Source organism: Marmota marmota, unplaced genomic scaffold (assembly GCF_001458135.2).
Source record: "Marmota marmota marmota unplaced genomic scaffold, marMar, whole genome shotgun sequence".
NCBI classification, from domain to species: domain Eukaryota; kingdom Metazoa; phylum Chordata; class Mammalia; order Rodentia; family Sciuridae; genus Marmota; species Marmota marmota.
Genome location: NW_026000229.1, coordinates 39814753 through 39827186, shown reverse-complemented (window position 1 = coordinate 39827186; position 12434 = coordinate 39814753). Strand labels below are relative to the sequence as shown.

Here is a 12434-nt window from a genome sequence, read left to right as displayed (position 1 = left end):
CCCTCCCCTCCCCTCCCTCTACCCCATCTACCATAGCTCATTTCTCTCACTCTCTCTAATTTATTTATTTATTTATTTATTTATTTATTTATTTTCCTCCCCTTCACCTCACATCCTCTTATATGTATATTTGTATAACAATGCGGGTCTCCTTCCCTCTTCCGTGCAATTCCCCCTCTCTCTCCCATTCCCTCCCACCTCTCATCCCTGTTTGATGATAATCTTCTTCTCATGCTCTTCCTCCCTGCTCTGTTTTGAGTCGCCCCCCTTATATCAAAGAAGACATTCAGCATTTGTTTTTAAGGGATTGGCTGACTTCACTTAGCATAATCTGCTCTAATGTCATCCATTTCCCTGCAAATGCCATGATTTTGTTGTTTTTTATTGCTGAGTAATATTCCATTGTGTATATATGCCACATTTTTTTAATCCATTCATCTGTTGAAGGGCATCTAGGTTGGTTCCACAGTCTAGCTATTGTGAATTGTGCTGCTGTGAACATTGATGACGCTGTATCCCTGTAGTATGCTCTTTTTAGGTCTTTTGGGAATAGTCCGAGAAGGGGAACAGCTGGGTTGAATGGTGGTTCCATTCCCAACTTTCCGAGGAATCTCCATACTGATTTCCAAATTGGCCCAACCAGTTTGCAGTCATACCAGCAGTGCACCAGTGTACCCTTTTCCCCACATCCTCGCCAGCACTTTTTCTTGTTTGACTTCATAATGGCTGCCTTTTTTACTGGAGTGAGATGGTACCTTAGGGTGGTTTTAATTTGCATTTCTCTGATTGCTAGCGATGGATGGTGAGCATTTTTTCATGTATTTGCTGATTGATTGTATATCCTCCTCCGAGAAGTGTCTGTTCAAATCCTTGGCCCATTTGTTGATTGGGTTGTTTGTTTTCTTATTGTTCAATTTTTTGAGTTATTTGTATACTCTGGAGATGAGGGCTCTATCTGAGGTGTGAGGGGTAAAAATTTGTTCCCAGGATGTAGGCTCCCTATTTACCTCTCTTATTGTTTCTCTTGCTGAGAAAAAACTCTTTAGTTTGAGTAAGTCCCATTTGTTGATTCTTGATTTTAACTCTTGAGCTACAGGTGAATTGTAGTTTAACGTAGAGATTCAAGTTCTAATTTGTTGTCAGAAGGCTTGCCTTTTACTTTGACACTATTCTTTAAATAATCTGTCTGTTGTCCATAGATTTGATATACCTTATTGTTATCACATATTAAATATTTTTGAGTCTGGACTCCATTCCTGTGGCATTCATACATATTCTGTATAAGTATCAGTTCATTTTTTTTTTTTTTTAATAAAGCATCTCCATGGGCCTTACCTTCAGGAAATCTTGATTCAAAACTTCGGGATTTAGGAGTCAGTTTTATAATAAATACAGTAGATTATTGTGATGCATGAATTTAATGAACTGTAAACTGAGAAACCTTGTTCCATTTCATCTATACCACACTATTTTAAATACTTTATCTTAATTTTTTTTTCTCCACTACCCCTGCTGCCCGGTTGAAAGAACCTCCTGTCGACTCACTCTTTCAAATACTATATATTTACCATATTCTGTGATAATTACTATGAAAATCTCCTCTTCCTAATTGAAATGTTATTTATTCAGTGGATATTATTTAGTGCTGACTCACTGCCAGGTACTCTTCTAGATTAGGGATTATTTAGAGAACAAAACAAAGATCTTTGAGCTTTGCAGTAAGTAGGGGACAGGTGGGAAGTATCACAGAAAATAACAGTGAAATATAACAAATAAGCTGTAGTGTTGTGGTAGTACAGGATATATGGGATGGTTAATAGGTAATGGTCATTATCCCATTAATTCTTTGTTTAAAATACATAAAAACATCTTTATTTCAGACAATGGAAGCAATTGAAAAGGCACAGAGATACATCAGAGAGATCAGAGTTTTGGAAGCACTCTGCGTACAATTTTACCTCCAAAGTATGTCTTTAGTCCATTAAATTTTCTGGTCCATTTTTCCAGTTATCTCATCTTAGTCTTTATTTCTCACCTGGATTAGTAAACTACTGTTTGTGTTCACTCTTCACTCCCTTTTCTTCTATCATCTTTTCCTTTAATTTCTAAGGCAGTGTGATTTTCCTTTTTAAGTGTAGATTTTATATTATTTTTCTTTTAAAAATCTGGTTTTTCTTAATATTAAAAGTAGAATCCTTAATATGATTCTGTGTGAGCCAGTCTATATGTCCTATTAGTGCTCCCTTTCTCGTCTTTAATAAAAAAATCTGTATGAATCTTTTAGTTTATCATTTTCTCTATTGCTCTTTCTTCCTTTGTGTCTTTTACATAAAATAGTTTTCTATCAGGAAAACTCTTTTTTCCTTTTCCTCTTCTAATTTACCTCTATTCTTCCTTCAACTCTCTTAGGATACAGAGTATACCTGGTTCCTGGAAGGACTTGAAATCACTCTGAGATCTGAAATAGTCTTATCTTCTATGAAAATGACATGTAATTGTGAAAAATTCTGTATTTTATGGTTTTTGTCTGGATTGTAAGAATGTACCTATTTCTACCTCTCTATGTCATTAGAGTTGTTATGAAATGTTTTATATTGACCTGACCTAAAGGGCACAGGGCGAATGGTGGCTTCTAGAGAAAAAGAACTCAAAAGATTATGGTAGAGGATGCTGGGATTTGAAAGTTTCCTACATCATCTTGCTAAAATTTCAAAAAATATTTTGTTTTTATAGAGGATCATAGAAATGGCATGTTAATATTGTAAGGAAGGTTGGGAATTTGTATGCCTTTCCATTCATTTACTCAGCATCCACTATATCCCAGATAATGTTCTGTTAGATACAGTAGTGAGCAAGGAAAACAAAGATTCTGCACACATGAAAAAGAAATCTTATTAAAAAGAAAGATCCAAAGTTCCCCCATTCTTCCCTTGCCCCGCACCCATTATGGATCAGCATTTACTTACCTGAGAAAACATTTGGCCTTTGGTTTTTGGGGATTGGCTTACATCAATTAGCATGGTATTCTCTAACTCTGTCCATTTCCCCATAAATGCCATAATTCCATTCTCCTTTAAGGGTGAGTAGTATTCCATTTTGTATATATACCGCAGTTTCTTTATTCGTGTATCTATTGAAGGGCATCTAAGCTGTTTCCAAAGGTTAGCATTGTGAATTGAGCTGCTATAAACATTGAGGTGGCTGCATCACTGTAGCATGCTGCTTTAAGTCCTTTGGGTATAGACCTAGGAGTGGGATAGCTGGGTCAAATGGTGGTTCCATTCTGAGTTTTCTAAGGTATTTCTACTGCTTTCCAAAGTGGTTGTACCGTTTTACAATCCTAGCAATGAATCAGTGTACCTTTTTCCCTACACCTTCATCAGCACTTATTGTTGCTTGATTTTTTGATAATTGCCATTCTGACTAGAGTGAGATAAAGAGGGGAGGGGAGTGTGAGTGTGTGTGTGTGTGGGGGGGAAGATAATTGAATGAGATGGACAGTGTTACCCCTATGTATGGGTATGATGGCACAAATGGTGAGACCTACATATGTACAACCAGAGAAATGAAAAGTTGTACTCCATTTGTGTAAAAAAACAAAAATTTTTTTTTAAAAAGAAACAATAATTGTTTAAATTGATAAGTAAATAAAATAATTTCAGGAAAATAAAGAGAGAGTAGCCTGGTCCTACTCATTTGAGGATGATTCACATTAGCTGATACTGAAGAAGGAGTAAGCCAATAGAATATCTCAGGGGAGAATCCCAGTAAAGGAAAAAGGAAGTATAGAGACCTGGGGTAGAAGAGAACTACTTAAGGAGTAGAGAGATGCGGTTGTAGTTGCAGATTAGTGATTGAGCAATAGAAGGGATCATAAAGGCAAGTAGCTTCTGTTAATGCATTGGCTGAGGTCTTGCAAGTTTGGGATTTTATGTTTAGAACCTAAATATATTTAACACTTTGAAGTGAAAAATGCATTAAAGTGATAGTGTAAGTAAGTAAATAGAATACTAATAGTTCCTTGTTGCTAATGAATTATTTGGTAGATCCCAAAGCATGCTCTGTTTATTTGTATAGTTTTTATTATATAGTTGTTTAGTTTTAAAACAGATAAATGCAGTGGTAAAATGGATAAAAACAATTTATATTTCTCTTTGATTAAAAAGTCATTTAAGACAGAAGATGAAAATTTCTTATATGAGTCAATGCATAAGAAATCATGAGATTTCAATAGGCACAATTTCCAGCATTTTTAAAAACATCAAACCATTCTCATAATAATGAACTTGCATTTCTACAAGGCAGCTGCTGGAGTGGAGTTTGAAGTATCCCTTTAGATAGCTATAGCCTCCACCACTACAAGCTTATAAGCACTCAGAGCCACTTACTTTGCTCATTTGTCTGCTTTAAGACCTGAATACTATTACAAGCAACAGGGTAGGTCACTCTGAATCTAATGTGAAGTAAGAGTAAATTCAAATATTTGAGCTGCTAACTTCGTTCTAAAAGACAGACTGTCTTACTTAAAATGATTTGGCCTAACTAAAGATATCAGAAGCTGAATTTATGACTTTATTAATTATTTTAAGTGGAGGAATCAGTGTTCTACATTAATTGTACCAATCTGTTAGTACTTTTGCATTTTAAGAGAAAAAGTGTTTAGACTTTCATCATACTTTATTTTGCAAGTTTTCCACCTGTCTTAAGTATTCCAACCCCTATCAGTGATCTCTTTTCTTTAAAAGGAGTATTTCTAGTTTCCTTTTACATAGGCTTTTGATTTACTTCAGAGCTTCCATTACCAGGAAAAAATCACTTTTTCCTCTGAACTTTGGGTAATGTCTAAAAATTATTGCCCGTATTATATTGAAGATAGTTGTTTTGTGAATACTTTGAGAAAAGGGACCTATGTTTATTCATCTTTGGTTATGTTCTGCTTAATATAGTGTTTGGCTTATAAAAGAGATCCAATAAATTCATTCATTGTTTTAGATTTTATGTTGCCATGACCAAAGTACTTCACAACAACTTAGAGGAGGAAAAGTTTATTTGGGATCATGGTGGGAGAGCATGGTGGAGGAAAGCTGCTTAGCTTATCATGGCCAGAAAGGGTGGGGGTGCTCGGGGATCATCAGGGTGACAAAATTTAATCCCCTAGTGACCCATCTCCTCCATGCCTTACCTGCCTACATTTACCACCTAGTTAGTCCATTCAAATTATTAATTTATCAAATGAACCAATCCACTTATTAAACATAACTTTTGTAATTTAATCATTTCATCTCTAATATTCCTGCATTAATATAGGAGCTTTGGGGAGACAACTCATATCCAAACCATAGCATGCATGTATACAATTTATTTTTAAATCAAATATCTATATGTGCTAGGTAACTAGTACATAAGATTTCCATGTTTTTTTAGTTACTTTCTTTGAATCTTTTTACTGTGTGTGTTGGCTTTCCATTGCTGTGACAAAATACCGGAACATATGTATAAAGAGGAAAGTTTTATTTCAGTTCACAGCTTCAGAAGTTTCAGTCAGTGGTTGCTTGACTATGTTGCTTGGGCCTGTAATGTGTTGAGCAGCACATCATGTCAGGGAGTGAATAATGAAGCAGAGTTTCTTCCCTCTTGGTGGCCTGGAAGCAGAGAGGGAAAAATGGGTTGAGGTTCTAATATCTCCTTGAAGGGCATGCCTCCTGATAACCTAACTTCTGCCTACTAATCCCCACCTCCTGGAGGTTTCACAACCTCTAAGTAGCACCACAGGCTGGCCACCAAGCCTTTTAGTACATGGCCTCTAGAGGACATTTAAGATCCAAACATTAATACCACATTTCTTAAGTAAACTGTTTTTCTGAGTTTTTTTTTTTTTTAACTCCTCCCTAAAAGAATAGGTCCAGGATTCTACATTCTACCTCTGTCTTCAAAGACATTGCATACCTTGGCTTTTAATCTTTTTAATCTACTTTTCCTGGGGGACTCATTCGTTCTTCACTTTCAGGCCTTTTCCAGGTGTGTGATTGGTTCAGAGATTAGCAAATAATCTAAGGCAGACAAATCAGACAGTGAGCCTCAGTTCTAGGAATTTTGAACTCTGAAAAGAGGCACTCTGTTGGGACTATAAGGATTTTTATGAATTTGGAGCTAATAAGAAAAGATCAGTGAGGAATCCTTAACAGTTAAGTTTAAAAATGAACTTCATTTTATTTTAAAAACAAAACTTGCCAAATGTGGTGGCAAACACCTGTAATCCCAGCAATTTGGGGGAATGAGACAGGAGGATCACAAGTTCAAGGCTAATCTGGACAACTTAATGAGTCCCTGTCTCAAAATAAAAAGTGCTAGGGATGTTGTTGCTCAGTGGTAAAGAGTCCCTGGGTTTAATCCCTAGTAATTAATTAATTAATTAATTAATAAGAGGCTTCTAGATTTTTAAGATGTCTTTTTGTGTAGTGTTACCTATTTTTATAATCTTCTCATTAGCTGTCCAGTATTATAATTGTTGAGAGCTAGTCAGAATTGACATATACTACGACATGCGTAAAATGCACATCAAATTTCAAAAACTTAAATGTGAAAATCTTTTATTTTTTAATTGAGTGTCATTTTGGATTTACAGATTAAAATAATTAACATTTTACCTGTATTAAGCATTGAGTGAAATTGCATAACATGAATTTAACCATTTTCAAGTAAAAAATTAGTGGCATTTAGTGTAGTCACAATGTTGTACAACATCACCCCTGTCTAGTTTCAAAACATTTTTATCATCCTTAAAGAAAATTCCATATACATTCTATTACCACTCTTCCCCATCCCTTGGCAACTGCCAAATGGCTTTGTGTTTTGGGGTTTACCTATTCAAAATAATTTAAAATGTGACCTTTTATGTATGGCTTCTTTAATTTGCGACCTTTCACATAAATCAATAGACTGAATGCTTATTCTTTCATGTCTATTTTTATGCCAGTACCACAGTGTTTTAATTACTATAACTTTGTAGTAAGTTTCACAGTTCAGAAGTGTAAGTCCTGAAGTCTCTATTTATTTACCACATGGTCATATTATGATTTGACAGAGATTTCCTTAAGTACCAGAAGTTTAAAAAAGAAAGAAAAACCCAGTCTTTGAAGATTGTGCTATATGGCAGCACTATTGCAAAATTTAGCCATGCCATCTACAGTTCTGTCTTACATCCTTTACTTTGTGCTTACACTGAGCCTAGAGATCAGCTTTCTAAATCCCCCAGAATGTGAGGTCAGTTTTGATTGTCCTAACCCCTGAAGGACTTTCCCCAACTTTTCCTCCTAGACCTTTTTGTGATTATATTGTTAGTGCCAACTGTAATATTTTACCCTTTACCCCTGCCTGGATTCAACTATTCAAGTATGTATCGAATGCTTATTTTGTGGAGATACTTTTAGGACTTCTAATTGTCAGTCATATCCAGAACAATCAGATGTTGGTGGTTTTTAGTCATGTTTTGTAGAAATACTTCCATTTTAAATCAAGTGTAATGGTATACACCTGTAATTCCAGCATCTCAGGAAGCTGAGTCAGGAGGATCCAAGGTTGAGGCCAACCTTGGCAATTTAGTCTCAAAAAATAAAATGGGCTGGAGATGTAGCTCAGTGGTAGAGTGCCCTTGGGTTTGATTCCTAGTATTGGACCAAACCAAACCAAACCAAACAAAAAACTTATTTTCCTTAGGAGATTATTCTGTTGATAAATCTAGGTCCCTGCTACTATCTCCATATATTTTTTTGTATTTCCAATTTGGTTGTGTATGATCCCTGAAGAATTGTCATCCTAGACATTCAAGGTTGGTGGCTAATCCTTGTTATTCCTTACTTCTTTGACATTAAATGCCGAGATTTTGTGTGTATTCTTAAATTTGGTCTTTTTATGCTATCCCATATTTCTTGAATGTTCTGCTCATGGTTTCTTACCATTTTCACTGTGTGGTCTACATTCTTTTCAAGATTATCTATTTTGTCTTCATTGTCTGAGGTCCTGTCTTCCAAGTGGTCTAATCTGTTTGTGATGCTTTCAGTTAAACTTTTAATTTGGTTTATTTAGGACTTCTATCTCCCTATTGAAGTAATCTTTTGCTTCCTGTATTTGTTTATGTAGCTCTTTGTCAAAATGATCTTTTGCTGCCTGTATTTGCTCTCTTATATCATCCTTTAATTTGCAGAACATTTTAATCATGTACATCATGAACTCCTTCTCTGTATTTTCTTCTGCTGTGCTGGCCATGAATTCTAATAATGTGGTGTCTTGATTTGTTTGGGGCACTTTCTTCCCTTGTCTTTTTATATTGCTTGTGTCTTCCCTTCTAGCACTGTGGATCCTCAGTACTACTGTTTTTACCCTGTAGGCTTATAGTGCCCCTATAGGGATCCAAAGGGTCTCCTATGAGGTGAAGGACAATGTTATCAGATCCCAATGTAAACAGTATACACACTGAAAACAAATGTTTGCTATTAAAACGTTTACAGTTTGGTCACAATGTACAGAAATGGTGAATTCAATTATTATCTACAGTATACTCAGTAGGTTTGTAAAAGGGTTTATAGTTTCTGATGGTGGACAAAGAAGCCGAGTGAGGAGAAGGATGATATGCTGAGGAGGTAGGATGTGAGGATATAGAGTTGTTATGTCTTAGGAAGTATGAAAGAGAAATCTAAAGAGGAAGATAAGTAGCAGGAGAAGGGAGAGGAAGTAATTTGGAGTAGACAAGTAAATGGGAAGACAGTAGAGTACATAAAACAAACACACATATATGTTAAGAAAAATAAAAAATGTTAAAATAGTTGAAATTGGTGGGAAAAAAAGAGAAAAAAAGAATATACAACACAACTGTAATACACTATTCAGACGTCCCAGTCCTCAAAATCCTAATTCATGCAAAGTACTTGGTTTCACATATGTTGGGGATGTGAGGACAGGAGAATAGAAAGGAAGAAGAAAAAAAAAAATCTCTAAGGAAGAAATGGGGATTGTTTTGGTGCATGATCAGTATCTTTCCTGCTTCCCTTCTCATCTAATATGCAGGGTTGTTTGTTGTTAGCTGGTATCTCTGCCCTCAGGATGGTGAAGGTAACCAGGGTGGGAGGGTTGGTCCTGATTGGAGGGTACCTGGAAGTGGGGTGTGGTACCTGCTGATCATGAAGGGAGACTGCACCTCAAGGATCTCTTTTTGGGCCCACTCATGTGATGTGAAAGCCTGATCTTATTTCCATATTTCGCCTGAAGACCTCTCAGTTCCTCATCTCTGTGTTAGTCTCTAAACTGTATCACACTCACCCTCTCCCTTACTACTTCCTAATAAGGGACCTTTCTCTCTGGGGCTCTTGAGCTTGGCGCTTTCGGCATGCTGTGCACCTGCCCCACTGAGAACTGTTTTGTGTTGGGCAGCCACTGTGCTGGGTTAGCCGCTGCTGGGGAGAAGGGGGAGTTAGAAACTGGGAACCTGGCCAGCCAGAGTTCCAAACTGGTGGGAGTCGCCCCCACTAAAGATGGTGATGAAGGTGACCAAAGGTAGTTGCTTTCAGCTATGGGGGGGGTCAGGTTGGGTCAGGTCGGTCGGGTCGGGTCGGTCGGGTCGGGTCCCTCCGGTCGGGTGGAGGGAGCCAGGCAGTGGCATTGGATTATGAGCTCTGAGGCATGTAGTGTTTGGCTTGTCTGCTGACTTCAGAGCCTGTGTGAAGTTCTTTGGTACAGGCAGGCTACTGTGCATAGGGGACTATCTCTGTTGCTACAGAGTCCCAAGATATGGAAGCCACCCGGGGAGCTCCACGTTGGTAGATGGGGGTCCACAAGAGAGGGGTGGGCGGCCGGAGTTCCTGCATGTGGGAAGCTGCAGGGTGTTCTTCATGGGAGCCGCATCTGGGATTTCTGCTTGGGTGGGTGGCCGAAAATTCTGTGCAGGTGCTGATGCCAATGGTCCTGCTCGGGCACCTGGTAGTCCTGTGTGTGGGAGTAGTTGGGAGACCTACTCTGACACTGAGGCCTTGAGCCCTCTTTGGGCACATGGCTCTGATTCCTGTGCGGGAGCAGGAACATCACTGGCAGAGATGCTGTATTCTCACTACTTTAGTCCCAGGTCACAGAGCAACACAGAATGCTGCCTTCCTCTGGCCCTGCCAGCTTGGATCTCCCCTTAGGTGCGTTCTTAACATGGATAAAGCCACACTCTAAATATGTGCCTTTAGGTGCATTTGGAAAAATAGTGCTTTTCACCACTCCTTAATGAAGTTACATGAACAGAACCTTTGAAAAGGAGTTGGCAATGTATTCAGAAGTTTTGGGTATTCAGTGTAACGGATTCTGCTGGCTTCTTTAGTAAAACCCATCTTCAGATGTTGACAATGAAGAAATTACCTTCACCGGAAGGTCACCTGAATCTCCCTGAATGGAGAGAAAAAAGATCTCTCACTGAATGCTCTTGCCACTCCCCTAAAGTGGTCAGAAGAATAATACTTTATCCCATGCATAAACCCACAGTTGTCATTATAATCTCTGGTAGCACAAATACGACCCAAATATAATTTTACTAAAAACATTAGAAACAAGAATAATAAACACCTATGCTTTATTTCTAGCTATTTAAAAGGAACTTCTCATATGACTATATAGTGGTAGACATAAGATATCACATACTTAATCTAAGCCAGAAAAATGGAATGGTGTCCAACTTTTATTTTAAGTAAGAATCATTGGCTACAATGAACCATCAAAGACATGGTAACCATCAATTATAAGGTAACTATCAATTATATAAGTCTTCCACTCTCACCTTACATGATGGAAACATTTACAAAAGATAATAACCCATTACTAGCATCAGGGTAGACTTCCTGAAGAGTAACATCTATAATTAGATAATGATTTACAAGTTCAAGATCATCCATGTTCACCTTGGAATATGTAGACATACCTCACTTAGACCTGTGCTTCCTTTAGAAAGGTAAGAATCTTATTTCTTCTGCCATTCAGGAACTCCTCTCAAGTGTATCTTTCTTTCTTGAAATCTAGATCCAAGCATAATAAGACTAAAATACTTCCCCTGCTTGCCTACCTTGTGAATTCACATCTTCTTTCTTAGGACTTGTCTATTTTTTGTATATGTAATATAAGAACATCCAGCCTTTCTTCAGATGAGATCTTATTTGCTGATTACCCTACAATTCCTATAGAACAATTACTTTAATGATATGATTCCAGCATCTCTAGAAGAATTAAATGCATATGATGTGAATTGTTGGCTACTTTGTAGAAGAAGAAACTGGGTTGCCAAGACTGTATTTGAGCAAGTTAGGGTGTATTGGGGAGAACTATAAATTTTAAGTAGGTGGGAAAAGAGTTATTGTTAGTTTTCAGAAGTTTTTGGAAAGGGTGCATTGTGTAAGGTACACTAGGTTTTGACATCAGGGCAGGGGTTAATGCTGTTAAAATCTGTATACCATTGAAAATTCTCAGTTGTATTTTAAAGGGAAAGTATACAAAATTTGCTAATTCCTGTTATAGAGACAAGTACTGTTTTTAATTCATAGTCCTTCAGGGTCTATATACCGTGTGTGTGTATATGTTTAGAAGTGAAGTTTGAAAAACAGATTTTTGAATGGATAATGCCTACACCTGGTATAAAATTCAAAAAATAGAAGAGTATTTAATGAAAAGAAAGTTGCCTTTGTCCTTCTGTCCCATTTTCTCCTATTCATATATAAGACAATGGATTCCCTCCTGCTCTAAATGGTGACTTTTAAACATATTTGTCTACCTTTTGGGGTGGGAGGAAACTGAATAAATGGAGATTAGCTCCCTTGACCATAGAAGGAGCTTCCTCATTTTTGTCATGGTTGCTTAGTATCCCATTAGATAGATGTTTCATAATTCTCTTTAAACTCTGCTCATAGTGGTATAATTTATACATGGAATAGAAGTTGAATTTGTTACGTCAGAGAATATGTGCATCTTAAATTTTGATGGATATTTTCAAATGACCTTTAAAATTGGTCAGACTAATTTATTCTATACACCTGAATCAACTCCTTTATTAACAAATGTCTTGATAGTTGCTCATCTCTTTAATTTGTGTTTTTCTTGTAAGTAGTTTATTTTCTTTATATATTTGATGGCATATACATTTTTCTTTTGTGGACTTTATTCATGAGCTCTGCCTGTTTTCCCTCTGTTCCTTCCTTTTTTCTTTCCTCCTGTTTTGAGAGTTATTTTTAAGAGAATATCATTTTTTTCTATTACGTTTATGGTAGAATAATGTGCCCTCTATTCCTCCCCTCCCCAAAGATGGCCTTGCCCTAATCCCCAGAGCTTGTAAATACACTAGGACTTCGCAGGTATGGTTGCAGTTATGAGTTTTGATATAGGGAAGATTAACCTGGATTATCTGCATGGCTATAGTC

At 37.1% G+C, this 12434-nt stretch overlaps 1 protein-coding gene across 2 annotated transcripts in view; it reads left to right on the top strand.

Annotated features, from left to right (window-relative positions):
- Spred1 (sprouty related EVH1 domain containing 1) overlaps window positions 1-12434 on the top strand; it is an 86285-nt gene that overhangs the window by 19912 nt on the left and 53939 nt on the right. The window contains exon 1 of one of the 2 annotated variants that reach the window (XM_048793116.1): window positions 1881-1965. The exons of the other annotated variant lie outside the window; for it this stretch is intronic. The gene's annotated coding sequence lies outside the window, so the exon portion shown is untranslated. Of the gene's footprint in view, window positions 1-1880; window positions 1966-12434 lie in introns of those variants that run through there. 2 annotated transcript variants of the gene reach the window in all.